The following is a 25,401-nucleotide window of genomic DNA, read 5'->3' as shown; positions in this document are numbered from 1 at the left end:
CTTTCTAGTCTGTCCCATTGGTCTATGTATCTGTTTTTGTACCAGTACCATACTGTCTTGATCTCTATAGCTTTGTAATATAACTTGAAGTCCGGAATTATGATGTCTCCAGCTTTGTTTTTATTTTTCAAGGCTGCTTTGGCTATTTGCAGTCTTTGTGGTTCCACCCAAAGTTTATGATTGTTTGTTCTAGCTCTGTGAAAAATGCTGCTGGTATTTTGATAGGGATTACATAAAATGTGTAGATTGCTTTGTGTAGTGTAGACATTTTAACAATCTTTATTCTTCTGATCCATGAACATGGAATGTCTTTACATTTCCTTGTGTTCTCTTCAATTTCTTTCATTAGTGTTCTACAGTTTTCAGAGTACAGTTCTTTTACCTCTTTGGTTAGGTTTATTCCTAGGTATCTTAGTGTTTTTGGTGCAATGGGATAGATTGGTGTAAATGGGATTGATTGACAGTGTAAATGGGATTGATTCCTTAATTTCTCTTCCTGCTGTTTCATTATTGGGTGTACAGAAGTGCAACAGATTTCTGTATGTTGATTTTATATCCTGTGACTTTAAATTTGGGTATCAGTTCTAGCAATTTTTGGGTGGAGTCTTTTGGGTATTCTCTACAGAGTTTCATGTCATCTGCAAATAGTGAAAGTTTTACTTCTCCCTTGATGATTTGGATGTCTTTTATTTCTTTTTGTTGTTTGCTATGGCTAGGAATTCCAGTACTGTATTAAATCACAGTGGCAAGAATGGACTGACCATAGAGGAAAAGGTCTGTTTTCCCTCACTGAGGATGATACTAGCTGTGGGTTTGGGAAAACTGGACAGCAACATGCAAAAGAATGAAACTGGACCAATTTCTTTTTTTTTTTTTTAATGTTTATTTTTGAGAGACAGAAAAAGACAGAGCACGAGCAGGGGAGGGGCAAAGAGACAGAGAGAGAGAGACACAGAATCCAAAGTAGGCTCCAGGTTCCAACCTGTCAGCACAGAGCCTGATGCAGGGCTTGAACCCATAAACCATTAAATCACCACCTGAGCTGAAGTTGGATGCCCAACCAACTGAGCCACCCTGGTAACCCTGGAACACTTTCTTACACCAAACACAAAAATAAATTCAAAATGGATTAAAGATCTAAATGTGAGACCTGAAACCATAAAAATCCTAGGGCAGAACATAGGCTGTAACCTCTTTGATCAGCTATAGCAACTTCTTTCTAGATATCTCTCCTGAGATAAGAGGGGGAAAAAAGCAAAAATAAATTATTGGGATTTCATCAAAATAAAAAGCTTCTGCACAGCGAGGGAAGCAATCAGTGAAACTAAAAGTCTACCTACAGAATGGGAGGATATGTTTGCAAATGACATATCCCATAAAGGGTTAGTATCCAAAATATATAAACATGTAAAATATACAACTCAACAACAAAAAACCAATCCAGTTAAAAAATGGGAAGAAGACATGAATAGATATTTTTCCAAAGAAAACATACAGATGGCCATAGACTCATGAAAAGATGATTAACATCAGTCATCATCAGGGAAATAAAAATCAAAACTACAATAAGATATCACCTCACATCTGTCAGAACAGCTAAAATGAACAACACAACAACAGATGTTGGTGAGGATGTGGAAAAAGGAGAAGTCTCTTGCACTTTTGTTGGGAATGCAAACTGATGCAGTCACTCTGGAAAACACTATGGAGATTCTTCAAAAAATTAAAAATAGAACTACCCTATGATCCCAGCAATTGCACTACTAGGTATTTACCCAAAGAATACAGAAATGCTAGTTTAAAGGGATACATGCACCCCAGGGTTTATAGCAGCCTGATCTACAATAGCCAAACTATGGAAAGAGCCCAGGTATCCATCAAATGATGAATGGATAAAGAAGGTGGGTGAGATGTATATATATATACACACACACACACACACATACACACACACGTATCTACATGTGTGTGTGTATATATATATATATATATATACACATGTGTATGTAGATATATATATATATCATGAATATTACTTTAGCACAGAAAATAATGAATTCTTTAAAACATTTTTTTTAATGTTTATTTATTTTTGAGAGAGAGAGAGACAGACAGAGCACGAGCAGGGGAGGGGCAGAGAGAGAGGTAGACACAGAATCTGAAGCAGGCTTCAGACTCTGAGCTATCAGCACAGAGCCCAATGGGGGGCTTGAACTCACAAACTGTGAGATCATGACCTGAGCCGAAGTCGGATGCTTAAATGACTGAGCCACCCAGGCACCCTGAAAAAAAATGAATTCTTGCCATTTGTAATGACATGAATTGATCTGGAGAGTATTATGCTAAGCAAAATAAGTCAGTCAGAGAAAGATAAATACCATATGATTTCATTCATATGTGGAATTTAAGAAACAAAATATATGAGCAAAGAAAAAAATAAAGAGAGAAAGAGTTAAACCAAGAAACAGACTCTTAACTATAGAGAATAAGCTAATGGTTACCAGAGGAGGATGGGAGAGGAGGATGGATGAAATAGGTGATGGGGATTAAAGGAGGGCACTTACTGTGTGAGCACCAGGGTTGTATGGAAATACTGAATCACTGTATTATACACCTGAAACTAATATTACACTGTATGTTAATTAACCTGGATTTACATAAAAACTTAAAAAAAATTGGGGCACGAGCGTGGATCAATCAGTTGGGCATCCGACTTCAGCTCAGGTCTTGATCTCGTGGTCTGTGAGTTTGAGCCCCACGTCGGGCTCTGGGTTGACAGCTCTGAGCCTGGAGCCTGCTTCAGATTCTGTGTCTTCCTCTCTCTCTGCCCTTCCCCCACTCATGTTCTGTCTCTTTCTCTCTCTCTCAAAAATCAATAAACACGAAAAAAATTAAAAAAGAAAAAAACAAACAAAAAACTTAAAAAAAGAGGGAAAGCTGAAAAGAAATCACTGTATTTTGATCAGGTATGTCTTAGAAATGACCATCTTGGTAAGAAGTAGCTATGCTGGACAGACATATCGCACCTTAGGGTGTGCGCCCATAGTAATTGCTACAATCTGAAAAAATGAACATGTTGAATTAACAGAAATTTAGGTCAGGAAAAAGTAAGCATTTTATAGTGCCATAAATTCAGAAGCAAAACACAGAGATTTATCACTGTGGCAGAAATGGTTAATTGCTTCACAAATCCCATTTTCCCTCTCTGCTCATTTCTATCTGGGCAGTTTGCCACCCAGCGAAAAGCATGTATTCCCCAGTCTCCCTGACTGTGTGGCAATTCCTTGCCTCAAATCCTCTATAAAACTTAATGGAGGATGAATAAATACATACAAAAAAAATTGTAAACTTACTTATTTGTTTCAACAGCCTGGGAAGATGGTAAATCTTGTCTTTCAGCTAAGAGCCTCTCTAACCTGAGCAATGGAGCAAGGTGATGAGAGCTGGCAAAGTAATTAAGTTTGTTTGACCTGAACATATGTGCACTTGCCCATTTCTTATCATAAACCACAGCCAGAAGATGAAAAGGAGCAAACAAATCCGGAGCCAGGTATGTAACTCCAATGATGGTCTTCTGCTACTATAACGTATTTGACAAGACACCCTTGTTCTTCTGAGACCAGAGAGAAAAGGTAAGAAAGCATGGAGATTTAGAAAAGGGTCAGACAAAATGTTCAGAAAATTGTATCTCCTCCTGCCAATTCTGATCTCAGATCTTACTGCAGACACCAAAATGCGTTTGTTCACCTTGATTCCCCAAATCTGTGTTCAATGTCTGCTCTTGGCCCTATCCTTTGGGAAGTTTATCCCCAGGTCTCCCAATTCCTGCTTCAGAACTCCTGTAGTTCAAAAAGATACTAATTTGCTATGCAACTACACCAAATAATGAAGTTGGAGCTGGAGTGTCCTGAAATAATAATATGGCTTCGTTTTCTAAAACTGTGTGTTGTAATAAAAAAAATCTGGACATAGATATCAGTATATCTAAGGACTCAATCTTGTGGCATCAAAGTATTAACATTTTCAATTTTATAAATGAAGCATATAAAGAGTAAGAGACTTGTCAAAGACCACTTTACTTGTTTGCTAAGAAAAGACAAGGGGGAAAAAAAGGAACAGAAAAGACCAAATATTTTTCCAGGTAATTTCTTGTCTCCTAAAAATTGCTCTTTTCTATATTTCACGGAAGATGGTCACTTAGGCTCCTACCAAAAGAAAGAAATACATTGCAGGAATTTCTTCATTGTTACTTATCACCAAGGGTAGTCATGGTATACTAGTGAAATACTGGCAAAACACTGTTGTGTAATATACTACCCAAAATTCAGAGGCTTAAAAAACAGTCATTTATTCCCGTAGATCTGCAGAACAATTAGGACGGCTCTGCATGAGACTCTGGTCACTAGGATTGACTAGGCAGCTCTCCTTCACCTCCCTCTCACCCTTTTCCCAGGATCAGTAAGCTAACTAAAGAACTAACATGAAAGTCTGTCTCATGGTAATGACTGAGGCACAAGAAGGCAGGTCGAAACACACGATGCCTTTTTTGATGCTTCCAGTGGCCAAAACAAGTTACATGGTCAATCCCAACATCACGAAGATAGGAAAATACACATCACCCACGGTGGGAGGGGGCACTGTAAAGAAGGTGGCAAAACAGGTGGAGGTACAAGCCTGTCAGGAAGTGGTGGCAGCCAGGGCCAGGAGTTGGGAGAATGTCAGGGGAAGAGTTGGAATGATAATCCAGGCTACCATAATGTATTGGAAGAAATGCGAGATTTTATAAAGGTATATTATTTGCAATCAATGCCTATCACAGATGAAGTTCACAACATATTGTTGGACACTTTTTAAAATTCCTTTAAGGGATTACATTTTCTAAAGGAGCCAAGTGTAGACCAAACACAAATGTTTTTTAGGAAAATTGGTAAAGAAGACAAAGAACTTGATTGATTGGTAAAAATTGATGGCCAGCAGTGTTTTTAAAAGTAGATCATTTCAGTAGCAGATAAATACTAATTACATAAACAAACAAACAAAAAGGATGAAGTAGGTGAAGTTGGATGAATACTGAAGAGTTTTAAAATGTCGGTTCAATTAATAAAATGTGTTCATCACCAAGGGTGTGTGTGTGGGGGGGGTGTGGGTGTGTACGTAACAAATATTTTTTTCATGCTGTGTTATCTAACTGTTAATAAAGTATTATGACTCTTGGGGTGCTTTTCTGGCTCTGTCGGTGTGGCGTGTAACTCTTGATCTTGGAGTCGTGGGTTTGAGCCCCACAATGAGCACAGCAATCACTTAAACAAATACAATCTTAAAAAAAAAGTATTATGGCTCTTTACCAAGTAATTGTTGTAAGATACCAGGCACAAAGATTATTCCTCCAGTATTCCTTAAGAAGTCAGCAAGGAAAAAGCAGGGAGATTTTTCTTAACTGTTGTTTTGTATTTGTTTTTTGTCGATATTGTTGGTAAGCTCAAAGAGGCAATGATAATGAGGCTTTTTATTTCAAAATGAACTGTCATATCTTGTGATACTTCTTAAATATGATAATGTAGAGATTCTTTTCTAAATAATATGATTTAATTGATAAGGAGCATACCTGCTTCTACAATCACAGCTGTGTGGTGCAGTACTGCTGAGTATTTACCATAAAACTGTCAAGAATCTGAATTTAATTTATTGTCCAACCTTGCTGGGAAAAAACTCTACGGGGCTCCTCTGGAATCAACTAGTACTTCATTTACAACTACTTGTTCAGAACTTATTAACACCAGAAAAAAAATTACGTAAGTTTTTATCATTTGGTCAAGGAATTTTTTTTCAAAGAATTAAAGAAATAAAAGTGAGGCCTGCTCTCTTCTTCACTATTCAGTGAAGTAACACATATTAAAGAAATGAGTGTTATTTATTTTTTGATACTTCAATTGTATTAAATTAGCACTTCTGATCATAGTGGAGAATACATTTGCAGTCATTCAGACTCTCCATGTAGAGATTACACTGAATTTTAGGAATTGACTCACTGAGAGAAAAAAAAAAACACTGTTTCAGATTTGATTTATGGAGGTGCTCAAACAGGCTAAAGAAGATCACAGTGAAGGTCACTTATAAGCTCTGCAATGAATCAAAGTTTTCTGTCTTTTTTTTTGCAGCCAGTTCATTGCTATTACAAGCAGTCTCTCTGAAGCCCAATTCATGGACATTTCAACCACTGCCTGAGTATAAGGCAACCAAAACAATGTCTCTGGCCTCCATGGTGCCTTGGTGGTTTTCATTTGATATTCTTTGTTCTCAAAAAATAGGACACTCTTAAGCGTTTTTGAGGAACAACTAAATATGAATGTAGAGCATATTAGGAATGTTTACATCTGGTACATCAATTCTAAAGAATTTCAAAACAGGTAGACTGTTTGTATCCTCTTTTATTAGAGGTACTTAACACAATCCTGGAATATTATGTGTGCTCTATTAACATTTGTTAAATAAAATAATGAAACAGTACTAAAGCCAACAGCTTGTTTCAAATTAAAAGAAATATTTTGGCAAACAAAGGACATGGATTTTCACAAATGGCCTTAATGTTGGTATTATACAAATAAAAATAAAATGTACTCTATTATCTGTAATATCATTAAGGAAACTCTTTTTCTTTGTTGTAGTCAAAATAGGCAAGAAACAATCTCCATTAATTTCTCTTAAAAAACATCATGCTATGCAAATCAATGGAATACTATCCTTACTGATTACAGTGGCTTGAATGTTCAACAATACACACTTTTTTTTCGTAGTTGTTCACAAAAATCACAATCTCAACATGTTCTTTATTTCATGGAGACCTAACAGTGGATATCTCAGACTTAAAGACCCCAGCTACCTCAGTGATTACCAAGTATAGGATTCATTTTAGCCATTACTCGTTTTATTTATGATTTTAGTTTAATTGCTTCTAGGCTTTTATTTATACATATCTTTACGGAATGAATATAATACTCTGTACACAAAAGAGCTATCATTGCTTTTGAAATTTAAACTTAGAATGCAAGTATTTCCCAGTGCTATCAAAACTTTAGTAAGTCATATTCTAATAGTACATAATAGTCAATTAGATATATTTACCAAATCCTGTATCTCTACTCCTTAATTGTAAACTTACTATACTACTTTTCATTTTAAATCATTATATACAATACTGTCATGTACATAGGTACAGATATTATGGTTTTAGGCATTGTAGATTATTTTTTTAGGCTACATTCCATACGTGAAATTATTGGGCCAAATATAGGTTTTGAAACATTTTGTTCAAATTTCCAAATCACTTTTCAAAAAAGTTAAGGACAAATAATTCCTTATCTGAGTGGTAGCCTCATTTCCATCTCACCAGCATTTAGCTTGGTCTTATTTTAAAGGGGATTTGCTAATGTGAAAGATGAAAACATTATTATTGCTTTATATCTACAATTCTCTCATTACTAATAAGGTTAATTCACTTGTCCGAATGATTATTTGTATATGGACAATGTCCAATCTATGACTGACTAATATCCAAATAAGATTCCTTGCAGGTTCCATTTAGTTGCCTTTTCATTTGATATAAGAAATCCCCTTTCCTCTCACTGGGTGAAAATTTGGTAGTTAAATACTTACCATGTACTACTATTACCCTGGCAACTGGAGCCAGGCATCACTCTGGCCCTTTTCTGGCTGCACCTTTCTCTAGAAGGCAAGAAGTCCAAGGGGACAAGGGGACATGCTACCTGAAGCCTGTGCCCCTCGCCACCACAATCTAGGTTCCCCACACCTGGCATTCCCTGTATGAATGACTCCAAGTGTATTTCAGAGGTTGCTTGGGCCCCTTCCATGACTCTATCCTCCTGAGGGCTTCCATCTGTAGGCTTGCCCTGGAACTGCCAATGTTAACAACAAGCCCAACATGGACTCTTCCATATCTTACCTATTGAGTAGATTGTTTTGGACCTTAGTCACAAAATTAATCTGTGGAACTTTTATATTTATGCTCAGCAAGTTGCAGGGCCAAGTTATTAAATGCATGGGATTTGGGAGAAGTATGGATTTGAATCCTAGCTCTGCCGCTTACTAGTTCTGAGACTTTAAGTAAGCAACTTAATGAATCTAACCTCATGGAGCCTCAAATCTAGAATGTAGATACTTTCTAATATTAGAATTATGGAATTATTTAGTGTTTATGGTGTTTAGTGTATAATAATCACTTGATAAGTTATAGCTTTCATTGAGAAGAAATAATCAAGTATTAGGAAAAATATGCATTTTCTTCATCTTCTGAGTAGTCAGGCAGAAGATGTGCTGTGAAATTCTGTGTATATATGTATGTGTTCACAAATATGACCATAGAGAAATAGGTTTAAACTAAAAATTGAATGTTAAAGATTGACTGAGTTTGGCTTGAAAGGTATAGAAGTAGCAAAGACAAATTCAACCTACTTTGTATGAAATAATAAGATGATCTATTATAGGAGAATCAAACTGAAAATAAGCAAGTGTTACATTCACATTGTATTCTTATGAGAGTAATCACTTTGGACTACTATTTCCCTATCTATAAAATGGCAATAATGATATTTCTCTGCCCACATGATAGTACAATGATATATTTATGTTTATATGAATATATAAATTATAAAATGCTATTCACCTTTAATAGTATTAGTAAGAGTAGTATCTAAGGTAATTGTATGTGGTCCTGTGATGGGTTTATATTCACTACTCTAGTTAGAATATTTTCACCCAAAAGGTACACATATTCATTTTGGCTTTCAGGATGTCTTGTTGCATTGGCATTAAAAATTAAATGGAGGGGCACCTGGGTGGCTTAGTAGGTTTATCATCTGACTCTTGATTTCGGCTCAAGTCATGATCCCAGGGTTGTGGGATCAAGTCCTGCTTTGGGCTCTGTGCTGAGTGTGGAGACTGCTTAGGATTCTCTCTCCCCCTGTGCCACTCTCCACAGCTCATACACTCTCTCTCATTCTCTCTAAAATAACAACAACAACAAAAAAGAAACAAAAAGAAAATAAATATATTCAGTGAGACTAGAAGAGATGAAGTGAGTCTGAAACTTTTAACTTTGGGGACATGGGATTGAATTCAGCCCAATCCAATTGTGGTTAAAAACCTCCAGATAGGAGAATGAGAGTAATATGCCTCATTATGTGAGTGTGTGTGTGTGTGTGTGTGTGTGTGTGTGTGTGTGTGTGAGAGAGAGAGAGAGAGAGAGAGAGAGAGAGAAAGGGAGAGAGAGAGAGAGAGAGAGAGAGAGAGAGAAGGAGGCTATGCTATGCCTTGCAGAAACGGTAGTCAGAAACTAGTTATCATTATGATTCATTCTGTTTAAAAAAATTTAAAAAAACCTCTAAACCTAAAAAACATAAATAGAGCAATAGGTTAAAAACAAATTGTAGAGGGGCGCCTGGGTGGCTCAGTCAGGTGACCATCTGACTTCGGCTCAGGTCATGATCTCACAGCTCGTGGGTTCCAGCCCTGCATCAGGCTCTATGCGGACAGCTTGGAGCCTAGAGCCTGCTTAGGATTCTGTGTCTCTGTCTCTCTCTCTGCCCCTCCCCTGCTTGTGTTTCTCTCTGTCTCTCAAAAATAAATAAACATTAAAAACAAATTGTAGAGGGAGAGGAAAAACTGTCATAATCCTAACTTAACATTAACATTCTTGGTTTCTTCAAGTATGGATATTGATAACTTACCTTTCACAAGTAAAGTACACTGGCACTATTGGGTCCATTTGGCCTTCTCCTTCCCCTCATCCTATTAATGAGGGCTAGAATTTAAAGTTTGAATCAAGGTTGGATGCATGTTTTTATTTTGTTTTCATTAATCCCAGCTCCTTTCTTTCTTTCTTTCTTTCTTTCTTTCTTTCTTTCTTTCTTTCTTTCTTTCCTTCTTTCTAACAAAATATTTGATTTTGATTTTGATCACCTTTACTTCACATGTATCTTGCATCATCTTATAAAATTGTTTCTTGTTTCTCAAAAGTGCTCTTAATATCCATCTTTGTGTGACAGTCCTTCTGAGGTGTTTATTTTTTAAATGCCTGAGAGTATTTTCATTATATATCCCTATCTGAATGGTAATGTGGCTAGACATAAAATTGTAGATCGAAGTACCCCTCTTTTTATACTTAAAAAATATTACCCCATTATCTTCTTTCTTTTAGTATTACTGGTGAAAAGTTTAAAGTTACTATTTTTTTTCCTTTGTAGGTAATCCTCTAAAGTTATATAGTATTCTTTGTTTCTGATATTCCTACATTTCTCTACAATGTTTGTATGTGTGGATTTTTTTCTTTTTCTTTTTTCTTGATGTTCTATGTGTGGATTTTTTTCTTTTTCTTTTTTCTTGATGTTCTATGAAACCCTTATAACTGAAGATTACTTTTTTTAATAGTGGGAAAGGTATTTCCATTATTTCTTTAAATATTTTCTTCTCTTCATTTTTAATTTTTTTTCTTTCTGAAACTTCCATTATGTCTTCTATTTCTATCCTTCAAATCTCTTTAGCCTTTCTTTTTATTATTTAAGCTCTTTATTATTTCCTGAGGACTCTGGAGGATTTCTGACAATGTGACTTCACAATTTAACTAAACTGGTCTTAGGTGTATCCTTCATATTATTATCATATATTAGTTTTCACATTTCAAATAATTTTTCATGCCTAATATTTCCACTTGGTTATTCTTTTTTTTTTTTTAATTTTTTTTTCAACGTTTATTTATTTTTGGGACAGAGAGAGACAGAGCATGAACGGGGGAGGGGCAGAGAGAGAGGGAGACACAGAATCGGAAACAGGCTCCAGGCTCTGAGCCATCAGCCCAGAGCCTGATGTGGGGCTCGAACTCACAGACCGCGAGATCGTGACCTGGCTGAAGTCGGAGGCTTAACCGACTGCGCCACCCAGGCGCCCCTCCACTTGGTTATTCTTAATGATTCTAGTTGTGTTTCATATTGCTAATATCATTCCTTATCTCTTTAAATTTAGCATGTTTACTTTTTTAATGTTTATTTTTGAGAGAGAGAGACAAAGACAGAATGAGCGGGGGAGGGGCAGAGGGAGAAGGGGACAGAGGATCTGACAGCAGAGATCTAGATGTGGGGCCTGAACTAACTGTGAGATCATGAACTGAGCCAAAGTTGGACACTTGACTGACTGAGCCCCCAGGTGCCCCCAGCATGTTTATTTTAATTCATTGATTCAAGCACTAGTTGGAATAGATTATGATGCAGCATGAAAAAATCTCCTAAACTCAGTGGTTTAGCTCATAGAAAGTCTACTATATATCCAGGCAATGCCTCAGGGCAACACATGTGGTATCACAGGAATCTAGATGGTTGCAGGTTCCACCACAATGTTGTCAACGCATCTGGAACATGCAACCTACATGGCAAACACAGCAGGAAAAAAGCACTCTGGAGAATCTTGTACTGGCAATGAAAAACTTCACCCAGAAATCATACATCATAACTCCTAACTTTGATTCATAAAAAAAAGGGACCCAGTACTAATCACATGGTCCTGCTTAACTCCAAAGGTGGAAAAGTGTAACGCTCTTATTCACCTGGAAAGAGAAAAATCTCATGCAGATGAACATTACAAATTGCTACAGTCCCTCTGTTCTGGTACCTCTGTTCAGGTTACATACTCTGTTCTGTTTATTTATTTCCTTTTGAGGTTGTTTAACTCAGGTGTAAAGGAAGAGTCACCATGGTAATGGTTAACTTGATGTGTCAGCTTGGTAGGCCATGGTACCCAGATAATTGGTCAAACATTATTCTAGATGTTTCTGTGAAGGTACTTTTTTAGATGAATGAACATTTAAATTAATAGACTGAATAAAATAGACTACAATGTGCGTGGACCTCATCCAATCAGGTGAAGGTCTTGTTAGAAAAAAACTAACCTCTCTGTAGAAAGAAAGAATTCTGCCAGCAGACTCTCTTTGTACTGGAACTACAACACTGACTCTTCTCTGGGTCTTTAGGCTACTCTGCAGGTTATGGACTTGCTAACCTCCACTATCAAGTGAGACAATTCCTTAAAACAAACATCTCTCTCTCTCTCTCTCTCTCTCTCTCTCTCTGCATATGTATTTCCTATTGGTTTTATTTCTCTGAAGAACCCTGACTATTACACGATAAAGCCTGAGAGTCATGGACTCTCACTAGCAAGTGGTTGCATATTTTTGTACATATGCAAAAGTAAGATACTTAACATGCAATGAGTCAAGACTGCTGTATCTTTCCACTCCATTTCCATTCCAATATATATGATTTGTGGTAACTTCTGAGTATGGTTATTACTAGCTGTACCTGTGTAAAAATAGCTTCCAGAAATAGTACACTGTGCCAATTCATCCTGCATCATGACATCGAACAGGTCATATTGTATTATGAAAATGTTCTATTGTGTCCAGCATTGAGAATATGAAGGAAGTGGTGTGGAAAGCACAAGGCAGAAAATGATACATAAAAAATTATTCTAATCATCAGATATAGAAGATTCTAAGAGGAGAAGTTGTTTTTCATTGACCCCTACTCAAAATGCAAGTTCTCTGTTTTTAGGAATATAACCAAAAATTGAAAATACACAAAATTTCAAATGTAACCTATAACTTCTCTTTTTTGATACAACTCATGCAAAGCAGGATTAATCAGATGTCCTTCAATCTACTCAAAGCAGAAAACCATAGCAGGATTAAAGGTACTTAAGTGGTGTGCCTGGGTGGTTCAGTCACTTGAGCATCTGACTCTTGATTTTTGATCAGGCCATGATCTCATGGTTCTTGATATCCAGCCCCACATTAGGCTCTGTGCTGACAGTGCAGAGCCTGCTTGGAATTCTCTCTCTTCCTCTCTCTCTGCCCCTTCCTTGATCATGCTCTCTCTCTCTCAAAATAAATAATAAAACTTAAAAAAAAAAAAGACAAGTCAGTGTCTGAAGCTGTATGTTTTATGCATTTAGATATCAATAATAAAAACAAAATTTGACCAATCATATTATAGAAAAAACTAAAATACCTTTCCTTTTTAAAACTGTAATTATCTTTGATAATACAATTGTTGAAAGATAAAGAGGTGACCAGAAAGAATAAAGACCAAAAAAAAAAAAAAGAGAAAATAGTTTTCTTTTTTTCTTTAAGTTTATTTATGTATTTTGAGAGAGAGTGTGAGCAGGGGAGGGGCAGAGAGACAGGGAGAAAGAGAGAGAATCTCAAGCAGGTTCCACACTGTCAGCACAGAGCCTGACGTGGGGCTCAAACTCACAGACCATGAGATCATGACCTGAGCCAAAATCAAGATTTCGACACTTCACTGACCAAGCCACCCAGGCGCCCCAACAAAATAGTTTTCTAAGGATATATCAGCTGGTTAATTAATAAACATACCTTTTGTAGATTTAGTGATGCTTGTGATATGTCAGGTTTTTTAAAAATGTGTATTTGGTTGTGATTTCTTTTGTCATCCTAAACATTCATTTTCTTTTTATTTAAAAAAAAAAATTTTTTTTTTAATTTTTTTTTTCAACGTTTATTTTTTATTTTATTTTTGGGACAGAGAGAGACAGAGCATGAACAGGGGAGGGGCAGAGAGAGAGGAAGACACAGAATCGGAAACAGGCTCCAGGCTCCGAGCCATCAGCCCAGAGCCTGACGCGGGGCTCGAACTCACGGACCGCGAGATCGTGACCTGGCTGAAGTCGGACGCTTAACCGACTGCGCCACCCAGGGGCCCCTAAAAAAATTTTTTTTAACATTTCTTTATTTTTGACAGAGAGACAGAGCATGGGGGGGGGGATAGGGAGAGAGAGAGAGAGGGAGACACAGAATCTGAAGCAGGCTCCAGGTTCTGAGCTGTCAGCACAGAGCCTGATGTGGGCTCATGGACCGAACTGAGTGAGATCATGACCTGAGCTGAAGTCCGATGCTTAACCGACTGAGCCACCCAGGCTCCCCCTAATCATTCATTTTCATTTCTGATTTTGTATTTGTAATTTGTTTTTATTTTTTGTAAGATAAAAAATAATTACATAATTTTCAGGCCTCAGAATCCTAGATTCACCCTTCTCAGAGCTCTGTTCTCTGTCAGTTAGATTCCCAGTAGTTGACTCTGTGGAGCCCCCTGCAATCCCTCTGCGGTGAGATCAGAGTAGGGGATCTCACAAAGTGACCCACAGTGCTGGGAGTGCTTGGGGGTGCTGGTTGTCCCCACAGGGCTCTCTTTTCCCAATGAAGGAACCAGAGGCTCAGGAGCGACCTCTCCATGTGGTGCTGTGCTGGCTTGGGGGAGGGGCGATGTGGTCACTTGTGTAGTGGCTCCTCTTTCCCTTCTAATGCAGTTTGCTTTGGTCTCTGTGGTGCAAGTCGTCCTTCAGCCCAAACTCCAGTGTTCTAGGAGTCCCTCAATGGGGTTCTTGTCCATGAGTAGTTGTTGGTTATTCTTCTTGCGAGGGGGAGCAAAGTCAGGAACAACCTATGTCACTGTCTTGATAATGTCACTCTCCAGAGGTCTCATTGTTGTGTCTGATAAAACCATGTCCTCTTGGGGATAACAGCTATTCTGTCTGGTCAATGTTTAGTTGCCCAAGATTAAATGTTGATTTGGATCAGTCCAGGTTTAGTTGGGGAGGCAGAGATAAGCCCCCAGGGTAGAGTATCTCAAACTCCACAGAATCCTTGGTGACTTTTTGGCTGACCCTCCAGCAGGCAGCTACCTGAATCAGGGTTTCTTTAAAGCCTGAGGTGAATCAGCAAAGGCAGGTACACTCTATTCCTGAGGCTGTAACCTGAGGGCTTCAGTGGAGAAATAAATGCTGGAGAACAGCTGGTTACACCTATGTTCCTAACTTTTTGTCCAAGCACAATTTTTTGCACCTGGTGTAATACTCCCCTCACAAGTAATGACACTGATCCTCTAAGTTTTGCTGAGCTGCTGGGGGAGAGGCAGATATCTGTAGAAATGCTTGCAGGCCATGACTGTTCTAAGGCAAAGCAAGAAAAAGGCAAGCGAGGCTTAAAAACCCGTTCTCTCCTTAAACTTTACCATATATCAGAATTACCAGAAAAGGTTACTGAACATAGACGGTTGGCTCCTGCTTTAAGTTCCTGATTCAGCAGGTCTGGGACTAGCCTGTAATTTGTATTTCTAATAAGTTCTTTTTTAAAAGAAAATTTATTTATTATTTGAGAGAGATAGTACAAGTAGGGGAGGGGCATAAAGAGAGGGATAGAGAGAATCCCAGGCAGGCTTGTGCCACCAGTGCAGAGCCTGACCTAGGTCTTGAACTCATGAAACCAGGAAATCATGACCTGAGCTGAAACCAAGAGTTGGATGCCCAACCCACTGAGCCACACAGGTGTCCCTGTATTTCTAATGAGTTCTGATGCAATACCAATGCTACTGGTCTGAGCACTTTACTTGAGAACCACTCTTCCAACCCACTCTCCCATTTGTTGTGTCTGGCTTTTCTCTGCCCCAGGCTACCACTACCCATCTTTTCCTGTGCAAATCAGTTCTCAGATGGCCTTCTTCCTGGGAGGAAGAAGACAGTTTGATAGTTCCTTAAAACCTTACTTCAAACCAAACGAAACCTTCCTTAAAACCATACTTTCCTCTTGCTTCTATATTTTCCCCAGGGTTTGTTTTGAAGGATAGAGACTGAAACTGGTATTATTTCACCATCTTGGCAAAACCAGAACCCACACCTCCTTTAACCCACACCTCCTGTCTCCTTAAGTTTAATATTTACCTAAAACCCTGGTGATGAATCACCCTGGTTTTCCCAGATTAAAATGCAGTGATAGAGAAAGTACCACATTAAACTGACTATTCTTAATCAATTAAGTAGCAACATAAAGTACACCAATACTGTGGAGTCGTCACCTGAAATCATGTCCAACAGATTGCCTCTATTATAGCAAGTTCCTTCTGGAAAACACATTAAAATAAAAGGTCAGCTTGATGAAGAAGGGAGTGGCAAAAGATCATGCAGAGAAAGCAGAGCAGAGCAAAAAAAAGTTTCCAAAACCAGGGATTGTGAGCCCAAAGCTTATAGTTATATGAATTTTAGACCAAGAGTTTTCAAACTATTCAATGTTTCCCTTATGATTGGAAATAAAAGTCTTTAGAATCTTGACGATGCAGCAGTATTTTAATTATATATGTAGATGTTTTAAAAAATCTATTTCCTTTTAAATAATATGTATAATAACTTGCAATAAAATAGCTTATAGTCAATGACTCACAGTAAAAGAGGAAATAGAATATTTATTTATTTTTTTAACGTTTATTTTTTTATTTTTGAGACAGAGAGAGACACAGCATGAACGGGGGGAGGGTCAGAGAGAGAGGGAGACACAGAATCTGAAACAGTCTCCAGGCTCTGAGCTGTCAGCACAGAGCCCGACGGAGCTCGAACTCACGGACTGCGAGATCATGACCTGAGCCTAAGTCGGACGCCCAACGACTGAGCCACCCAGGCACCCCAGGAAATAGAATATTTTTTTAAATGAAGGAAAACAAAGAGGAATAATAGAAGAAAAGAAAATTATATATTAAGTAAACTCTACAGTGAGATTGGGATCTTATCAAAGGCAAACTGTTGATCTTTCCTTGAATATCACACACACATACAGAAGTAATACGTTTCTTATCCCTAAGTGTCTCATCTGTATTTTGCTTTCCAGTGGAGTCCGCTGATTGCCCTAAGCACGCCACCTACAGGATGAGGACTAAACTGCAGATTTGTACCTAAATAAAACTAAAGTAGGAAGTGATTTTATTTTTTTATTTTTATTTTTTTAGAAGTGATTTTAAACTAATAGATTTTAAACTACGTACATTTATAGAGTATACGAGCAATGTTGTGGAATTATTCTCCTGCGACCTTCTGTCCTTTTACCTCACTGTTTCAACATATAGAGGAATAGAGAACGCTGCCCTAGCTGAACAAAAAAATCTGAAATCAACAACAGGGCAGATTTAAAGGAGGCTTTTTTTTCTCTTTAAATTGGTAAGAGCTGAGGATAATTTCACAGCTCCTCAGAGGCAGCTGTTGAGAGTCACAAACACAGAGCTCAGCGCCTAAGCCTGGCTGTCGTACCCCTGCTACTCTCCAAAGGAAGCTTGCCTGTGGCCCTGTTCTCCCTGAAGAATGACTTTGAAAGATGAGTGCCAAATTACAGTAATTTAAGACTTTTTAACGATTTTCTAGTAGCAGAAAATAATCCACAATTCATCTGTAGAGCAGAGTGAGGTTAACAATTCAACCACATTTTGAATCTTTGAAGGAATCTTACTCTCCTGAAATTTGCAAAAAAAAAGTCAACATGTGCTGTTTTTGCAGTATTGTTAGCGCCTGAAGTTCCTAAGGAGAGCATTGTTTAAGCTAGTTCTTTGTTCACCATGTAAATTATTCCAATTCAGTGGTTCAAGAAAAATGAGCACGGTACATGCTAAACTGCAAATTCCTTAATGCAGATTTAGTAACGTAGAATCTCCCCACTGTGGTCTTGACTGTGATTTAAGTTTCCTTTGTACATGTCAGAAATGTGTGTCAAGGTATTTCATTTATCAGGAAATGCCTTTATTTTTTAATCCGAAAAGCCAAAGAAAGAGCCTCAAATCCACAGTGAGCAGCTCTCTTTTTGAGAGTATGTTTTTATTAGGCATATGGTGACAATCCTCAGCCACGACAGAGAAAAAGACAGCTTTTGGAGGTGCAGCAAGGTTTGGGAAGTATGAAGGTGCCAGAGAAAATCACTGGAATATGTCACTTGTTTTGCAACTTTCTGTGCCCACCTTTAATTTGCAGGACTCTGTGTCCTTGGAGGGAATTATTCTTTGTGGACTCATTTCAAAAGTTTCTCTGTACACGAATGCTTCAGCTCCCCATGGTGTCATGAAAAGAGACTGAATAGGCTGTACTTTCACCTGAATAGGTGCCGAAAACAACAACAAAAACCTCTGTGATGAAAACAACAAATTGCACAGTGCCTGCTGCATTTAAGATGCCAGCATTCTGTGAAGGAAGATGTTCTGAATGCTCAAGAACAATTTTGCAACATAAATAACTTGTTCACTGAGATAGCAACTATGCATATATTTTTCAGCCAGGCAGGGAATGTGTGAGTGAGAGGGATAGAGTGTACTCCTCTGCTTCTTCCTTCTTGGGAAACAGACAAGAAGCCCTCTGATGAAACTGCAAATTCAAAGAAAAACAGTAACTGTTGTTCCATTCCCTCAGGGCAACATATCCATGTGTTAGTTAAGGATTTCTGAATCCACAGTACCTTTATTCAAAGAATGCTCAGTGTCTTAACTGACTTTCTAGTGTTGTGCATAATCAGTTGGGAAGATAATCAGTTGAGAATACAATTTAAGAGTAAAGGCTCCCATCAGAGTGATCTGGGGGTAAAATCCCACAAAGACAAATGACATTCTTGAGCTAATTCTTTCTCTTCTCTGAGAATTATGTTCCTTGTCTATGAAATGAGGCTTGACAAAGTTTTCTCTAAGATCCATTTTAGTTTGAATATGGCATCTAAGAAATCACCCCTTAAAAAGGCACAAAAAGATCACTGTAATTGCACATGATGCCATTTTCTTTTCTACCTCTGGTTTCAGGTTGAGGCAGCATTTTGGTGAGGAGAGCTGAGCCGAGTTGCGCATGCCTGTGCCTGACTATTGGTACCTCCCCCTGCCAGCTGCATAATCCTGGGAAGGTTGTCTAACAGGTCTAAGTCTCAGTTTTCCCACCTGGAAAATGGGAGAGGAAAACACCTTCTCTTATAAGGGTAGTTGTGAGGATTAAATATGTTAATCCCAGTGATGGCTTGCAAAAGAACCATGAACATGTAAATATTCATATATAACACTCCAAAAAAATTTTTTTTAATAACATTTTACTCTTAGAAATGCATTTATTCTTAAGGAGATCAAAGACATAGGCCCAGCCATTTTCACATTTGGCTCTCAGCATTGATCCACATGCTTTTAGATCCTTTCAGAAGCCTGTAACCATTTCAGTTTACACAATTGTTAGCAATAAAAATCGATTCTGTTCCCTGAACTTTTCTCTCAGTACTATTGCTTTAGATCTTTGTTTCTCTCATCTTCACAGTGAAACAGCATGGAGAATACTATTGATTTCACCCATTATGGTAATACCAGAGAGATCTTTGATTTCATCAGGCATCCTTTGTTTTATTTTTATTTTATTATTTTTTTTCGAGATTTTATTTTTAAGTAATCTCTATACCCAAACTGTGGCTTGAACTCACAACCCTGAGATCGAGAGTCACATGCTCCACTGACTAAGCCACCCAGGCATCTCACATCCTCCATTTTGAAAACAAATAGTATTCAGCAAGATTTTAATCATTCTTTTTTTTCCCCCCAGGTTTCCAAGATTCTTCATATGCTGCCTGTTTTTTTTTTTAAAGTGTTTATTTATTTATTTGGGGTGGGGGAGGAATGAGCAGGGGAGAGGTGGAGAGAGAATCCCAAGCAGGCTCAGCACTTTCAGCACAGAACTCGATCTCACCAACGGTGAGATGATGGCCTGAGCCCAAAATCAAAAGCCGGACACTTAACTAAGCCAACCGGGCGCCACTGCCAATTTTTTTTTTAACTGAGAAGAGAAGAAACATTCCTATAAAAATTATTTTTTCATCAAGAAAAGGAGTAGGACAAAAATGTTGGAGGTCAGGTGAGGGAAAGAATAAGTCTGTGAGCAAGAAGTCTGTCTAGTGTGTCTGAGAGTGAGAAGGAGAAATTGGAAGGAGAACTATAGGCACAGAGAAGGGAACAGATTGAGAAACTAATTTTAAGCAGAATCAACTAAAGGGAAATAGAAGATTTGAAAAAAAAAAAATAAGAGAGTGGGCACCAAAAAGAGAAAGTCTGATAAAGAGTAAAGAGAGATAAGAAAAAATTCATAGCATTTCATGTATATGACAAATTCAAACACTTGTGAATAGAAATGCCAAGAGAAGCACCAAAGAAGGACCTTAATGAAAGATTCTCATCACCCACATGAAATGGAGATTCTTTTCCCTAAAACTTATTACCCTCTTGTACTGCTTTCTCATTCCTTTTATAATTATTAAGGCTAAATAATTCATCACAATATAAATATGTGTACTGTTCTTAAGTATTTTCCCCTCTTCCACACCAAAGAGGTAAACCACCATTCAAATGATCTGTGCGAATTACCTAACGTGGTGTACCAAGAAAATGTGCTTAGATTTCTGTGTCTATCAGTATGACACTGTAGATACCTCAACTATCATATTCCCTGAACACAAATAAAAATTATGGAAAATAAATATTAATGCATGTAAACTGTCCCCAGAGCTGGCAAGAAACTAAGAAATAAGCATTTTTGGTGACTGTGGGATTTCACCTGCTTCACGGAGGACATTGGCTCTCATTGTCTCCCAATCCCGATGACCCTTCCCCCAAAGCCCCTCAGTGAGATGGTTTGATTCCACCACCTCTCCACTGCAAAAGAAGAAATAGGGGTGAAAAGTGAAGTGAAAGAGGGAATTTATAGAGGTAAGTAAGTGTTCACCAACTGGCTTTCACCTGGAGGCGACTGCTCACCCCTGGTGACACTGAGTGTCTGTTTTGCTGCCATCGCGGGGATAGTGGACCAAAGACGAACCCTGTTTCCTACAAGATAGGAAATGAAGAGGATCGTCTATGTGAAGCTGGGACTTTAAAGGGCTATAGCCTCAGTGCAAAGGTGAATCGCACACACAAGCACATTGCAGATGAAATCTGCCTGTTTTTGTGGACACAGGAACAAAAAGAAATCCCCCTTAATAACATGAACCAAAAAAACTGACCAAAATGATTTATAATCCAAGTGCCAAAGGGGAGATCGATCAGTAATGAACTGTTATTAGCTGTTACTTAAAAAAAAAATCCATCATCTTGCCAAAATAAAGGGAGCAGTGTCAAGATTGTAGAGGAGGCAGGAATATTGAAAGAAAATGTTCCTTTTATTGAAATTTGGAGACACTAAGTCCCGCAGCAGGGTATTGGCTCTTTGTATTAGTGTGTGGATAAAACACAAGGACACAGGCAGGAAATACACATTTTTGGAGGGACCAAAACTAGTTTAATTAATGCCTTGCAATGACAGAGATTTCAGGTTCTTACTTGGGCGTCCATCTCACTGAAGGGCCTGCCCATTCATTTCTGAGAGGAAAAAAAAAATCATCCTTTCCTGACTTCTCCATGGGAGGCATGGAATTTGAATGCCAGAGAGTCTTTATTCTCTCTTACTCTAACTTCCCTAAATCTGATCCTCCATAGAAAAAAAATGGCCATAGCAATTCCTACATTTATAGAGCATCTCTGGAGTATCGGCTCTGAAGCTGGCATTCAAATAAGGCAACAGAGAAAAGAATGAGATATGCTCTAAGCCCAGGAGGAGCTCAGTATGGGAGCAACAAGAATGTAGACTGAAGATTTAATGCATAATAGGGAAACTTGAGATGCAACAGAGGTTTGGAATGGCAAGTGTGGTAGGAAAACAGGGGGCAGAGCAATTAGTTTTGATGAAGAGTGGTTGTTTCTCAGCTGATCAGAGGAAGGTGGCCTTAAGAATAGGAGTAGAAGAATTTTGTTCAGTGAGTTAAGAAGAACAGAATGGTATTCCAGCATGAGACATAGCATGGGAAAAGGCACATAGACATTAAAAGGACTTCATGTGTTTATGTTAAGATAAAATGTGTTACCGAGTAAATGACCCGCCGAGTTACAGAAAGAAGAGCCACCTTCTCAACCAATAAACAGCTGTGCCGTGGGCTGTGGATTCTGGTCTTGTGTGGTGTGGTCAAGTTTTCCTCTATAGTGAGGGGTGGGACTGACCAAACTGATTCAGGGATACCTGTAAATGCCTGGGGATGCCTGGATGTACCTGTCTGCAAAAATTGTATTATCTATTAATTTGGGAAGATCAGGAGTGGTTCTTGGGGTTGCAATGTAGGCATGTTGACAAATTAATCTGCTCTTATTACGGGAAGGTACTTATTCACAAATGTATTTAAAATGAGTTTTTTTCTATATAAAGAAATCTGTCAAAGGCCACAAAACCCTTGTTTTAAATTTTCTTACAATCTAGTTGAGGAACTAATGTATGCATTTATTTGTTGATTCTTTCAACCAGTATTTTTGATCACTTACTGTGTATCAACTATCAGTCTGGGCGCTGAAGACATGGCAATGAAGAAGGTAGGGGATCCTGTGCACACAACACTTATTTTCTCTTGGAATCACCAAGAACTTACAAGTCTTGATATAATTAGCTGCAGCAGTTCAACAGATATGTATAAAAGACGTTCTAAACTCGATATACACCAAGGTAATCTGGAGATTTTTTTAATATAAGACCCCAGGCCCTGATCACCAAACATCCTATGCTTTTTAAGAAGTTCCCTGGAGAACCCTTGATAGCCATCAGGCTTAAGTAACAGTAACGTAGACCAGTGGTTCTTAAACCATCTATGGTGAAGGTCTAACTTTTTGGTCACAAAAAAATAATTCTATAAAATAATTGTATTTTATAAATACAATAAGAGATAAATTACCAGAAAAGTAAAATGCTGCTTGGACAGCTTAGCAATATCAAATTGCTACAAAAATTTGTCATTGTTGGGGTGCCCGGGTGGCTCAGTCAGTTGTGTGTCCAGTTCTTGACTTTGGCTCAAGTCATGCTCTCACAGTTCATGAGCTCTAGCCCTGCATGGGGCCCTGCACAGACAGTCTGGGGCCTGCCTGGGATTCTCTCTCGCTCCCTCTCTCTCTTCGCCGCACCTCTCATGCTCTTTCTCTCTCAAAATAAATAAATAAACTTAAAAAAAGTTGTAATTGTTTGTCCCAAATTCCTGTCTTGTTCTCATTGTGGTGGACAGGTGACAGCTTGTATATCAGCCCCAGAATATTTTGAGTAGCACTGGTTTAAATTTTAAGTGTTTTTGTAGTTCATAAAGTGATTCCAATGTTGTTATGTGACCCAGGAAGAGAGTATGGAGAGAGAGAATAATTGTCTTCAAATATGCATTACATGCCTGAGGAAGGTATTATCTTAGGAACTGTAGAAATTAACCAAGTAAACACTCACTTTTGTGAGACTGGCTTCTAAATCAACCAAGTAACTGTTGAACAGAGCTCATGTTGGTACAGAGTAATTTAGATGTATGTACAAAATAAGACAGATAAGTATTTTATGTGTATTTATATAGAGTACATATTTTACACATGCCTGTGTATGTGTACGTGTGTTCTTATGCACCTGTATATCTTTTTCAGTGTATTGTGTCTGGAACTAACTATTATTGCTTCTACACAACCATACCAATATTTTACCCTCTTCTACATATACTCTTTGTAGACAGTGAAGGATGGGATACTGGAAAGGTAACTTAAAGTTGATCCATACTAAACCTTATATATATATTTATTTATTTATTTGTTTGTTTGTTTGTTTATGTATCTATCTATTTATCTATTTTTCTATTTATTTAAGCCTAGTGCTATGTCTTGCTTAACAGAGTTGACTGCCTCAAAAATCCCTTGGTAAGTCACTGGAGTTGAGTAAACAACTCATTGCCTTATGTAATGAAACAACATATCAACAATGCATTTCATTACTTTATGAAACATTTTGAATATTCATGCTATTTGCAATAAGAACTTAAAAAGCAATTCAATTGCAGGAGAAGGTCATGATAAGAATGAGAGGTGGGGTGAGGTGAGGGTTGACCTCTTTCTTTGCTTTATTTCCTTCCCAAACTCTCATTGTCCTAAAAGATGACTAAGCCAATGTGTAAAAGCACCATAGAGAATACTCCAAATGGAGACATTTAGATAAGAAAGATAAGCTTAACTCCTTTAGAAAATAAAATGCCTTCTGCAAAATTTTTCATTTACTTTTATAGATTTACATTTACTCTATTCAGAGACTGAAAGGCAGAATTTCTTGCATTTCAATAGAAAAAGGATTTGTATCTGAATTGTATGATACTGGAATACAGACTATCGATTAAATATTTTCTTCTTGGTTTCAGGAAGATGTTCGTTCCAGAACCTTTAATGGCTTACTTTAATGTGCACACATAATAGTATTCACATAGGGTTTAATATTCTTAGAATAACATAATAGAAAACATGGATAACCTGCCTCAGTGATAATGGTTTAGAAGCCATTATGGGATATTTATGACTGATAGTCCAGAAGTTGGAAGTATAGTAAAACCACGGTTTGTGAGCATAATTCGTTCCAGAAACATGCTTGTAATCCAAAGCACTTGTATATCAAAGCAAATTTCAAGAACTACTGGCTCAGGTGTGATCATGTGATGTTTGTCATTATGTACAACTCGTATTTCGAGACATCGCTTGTTATCAAGTTAAGATTTATTAGAAACTTTTGCTCATCTTTCAAAACACTCACAAAACAAGTTACTTGCAATTCAAGGTTTTACGGTATTTTTCATAGAAGTGCTGGCAGTTTGGGGAAATAAAGAATGTGTTAACACACTGGGGAAGACATAGGTTAGCAATAATATAAGCATTGCCTATGGGCTAAGGACAGAATTTGGAGAAAAGTATAACAGAGAGATTCAAGTGATATGCAAAATCAAGGAAAATCCATCTGGAAAAACACTTTTTATCTTTAAGATTAAAAATAAGGTGGGGTGCCTGGGTGGCTCAGTCAGTTAAGCATCTGACTTCAGCTCAGGTCATGATCTTGCGGTTCGTGAGATCAAGCCCTGTGTCAGGCTCTGTGCTGAAAGCTCAGATCCTGGAGCCTGCTTCTGAGTCTCTGTCTCTCTCTCTCTGCACCTCACCCACTCACATCCTCTCTCTCTCGTAAAACTAAATAAACATTAAAATAAAATAAAAAAAATAATCTGAAGTGTCACTTATATCAGGTTTCCAGTTGAGGAAGAGAGCCCTTTAAGCTTTACAAATCAGTGATTTTCTTTTTCATAAGCATTTTCTTATATCTAACAGTTAAAGAACAGTTAAAGAACTTAAACATTTGTATGTTAGAAGTTAAGGAACACTCTTGCCTTCATTGCTATATTATTTTGTTCTACTCCTGCATTGCTTCATTACTTTAAAAATACTGAATTTTCCTTGATTTTCTTACTATTATAAGTGTCTCATGGGTGGGGATTCATTTCTGAAAGCAATAAAAGTTTCATTCGGTTCATAATAGAAGAACTGGTTGTGAATTACATTACCACAGCTGTTCTTGAGATGCCTGTCCATTAAAATAACACAGAATTGCCAAGAAACTCCCATTAAATCATAAAAAGAATTTTTTTAAAGTTAC

At 37.7% G+C, this 25,401-nt stretch overlaps 1 protein-coding gene across 2 annotated transcripts in view; it reads right to left on the bottom strand.

Moving 5' to 3' along the window:
* The window catches only part of LYRM7 (LYR motif containing 7), a 220,353-nt gene that overhangs the window by 139,850 nt on the left and 55,102 nt on the right, over window positions 1-25,401 (bottom strand). The window lies entirely within an intron of this gene.

Source organism: Lynx rufus, unplaced genomic scaffold (assembly GCF_022079265.1).
Source record: "Lynx rufus isolate CCGP_SWC_20201006 ecotype Redwood Valley unplaced genomic scaffold, mLynRuf1.p SCAF_1, whole genome shotgun sequence".
Taxonomy (NCBI): Eukaryota; Metazoa; Chordata; class Mammalia; order Carnivora; family Felidae; genus Lynx; species Lynx rufus.
Note: the sequence above shows the minus strand (reverse complement) of the source record. Positions and strands in the feature narration are given on the sequence as shown.